This window comes from Manacus vitellinus, unplaced genomic scaffold (genome assembly GCF_001715985.3).
Source record: "Manacus vitellinus isolate BGI_N305 unplaced genomic scaffold, ASM171598v3 scaffold_32_pilon, whole genome shotgun sequence".
Classification (NCBI taxonomy): domain Eukaryota; kingdom Metazoa; phylum Chordata; class Aves; order Passeriformes; family Pipridae; genus Manacus; species Manacus vitellinus.
In genome coordinates, this window is record NW_021940460.1 from 5,026,505 (window position 1) to 5,027,913 (window position 1,409).

The 1,409-nt window shown below is 62.5% G+C and overlaps 1 protein-coding gene across 1 annotated transcript in view; it reads right to left on the minus strand.

The window, feature by feature from the left end:
- Positions 1–1,409, minus strand: part of LOC103763722 (ras GTPase-activating protein 4) — a 14,026-nt gene that overhangs the window by 10,187 nt on the left and 2,430 nt on the right. The window lies entirely within an intron of this gene.

A 1,409-nucleotide genomic window follows, 5' to 3' on the forward strand; every position in this document is an offset into this window, starting at 1 on the left:
CACCCCAAAACCCCGACGTTTTCTTGCTCTTCTACCTTTTTTACCCTTTTTTGCAGCACCGCCGAGATACCGGTGGCATTTCTGGGGGGATCTTGGTGCCCTAAATACCAGCGGAGAGAGGGGGAACTCCACCTCCCTCCCGCAAGACCCACCTGGGCTCGAGGAGTCGCCCCGCACCCAAAGCCGGGGCTCAGGGCTGTGCCAGCCAAGCTGGTCCTTGGCATTTGCGCCGTGGGGACACTACGGGGACACTCTGGGAACACGCCGGGAACGCGCTGCCCTGTTCCTACAGCGCTGCCCCTCTCCCTCCCCCGCACAGGGGGACAGCAGGGGGACAAGGTGCGGTCCCCTGTCACCAACCCCAGTGGCAGCTCCAGCCCCGCAATCAGTCGGGGCCATGTGTCCCACCCCCACAGCGCCCGTGTGACAGGTGACACTCCCCCCTCCCAAACCACTCGAAGCCGCTTTGCAGCTGAAACAGTTGTTTTATTTCGGAGGACGGGGTGTGGGTCGGAGGGGACCCGCGTTTGCCGGATGAAACCGTCCTTCGGCTGCACCCACGCTGGTTCTCCGCAGGAGTTAATCGCTGGATTTGCTTGATTTCCCTTGGCTGGGCTCCACGGGGGCGGCTCCGGCAGCGGGGGTGGGGGGGCAGGTTGCTAACACCCCTCCCAGGCAGGACAAGGACAGCCTGTAAGGGCGCTGTGACCGGGGCCGGGTGTGAATGTGATGCTGCCCTTTGCACGGCGCCTACGGGGAAAAACGGTGGGTTTAACACACGGATGTGATGTATGCAGGTGTGTGCACACCTGCCCTGGCTCCACGCAAAGGGGCACAGCCACCCTGCGGTGAGCTCTGTCCTGCTTGTCCCCAGCACCGGCGGGGTCTCATCCAGACCAGGCTCTAGGATCAGGGCACCCACATCCCCCACATCAGTATCAGGGGCCCACATCCTGGCGTGGGATCAGGAATGAGGGATCGGGTCTCTCTCAGTCTCTGGTAGAGCATCAGCTTCCCCTAGCTCACTCCCCACCAGTGCAGGATCAGCCCCCACATCCCCTAGAGAGAGATCAGGGATTCACTCCCCAGTGCAGGATCAGTCCCCACAACACCTGGAGCAGGATCAGGCCATCCCAGGGTACCAGCCTCATGGCTCTCAGGGGAACATCAAGAGCACCTGGGAAGGATTGGGCCAGCTCTGGGTGGGGGAGACTCTCCTCTGGGTTTGGGTCAGCGAGAAATTGCTGTGGGGTTAAGGGGAAGAGAGAAACACCCCCTATACCCCCCTGTAGGACATTCCAGTGTCCCTCACCCCAGTGTCAGGGCTGGGGGGGCCTCCCCTCGCTGCCCTGTGCCCCAGAGGACTTTCACCCATTCAGAGTGGACACAGGTGGCACCGGTGCCCCAAC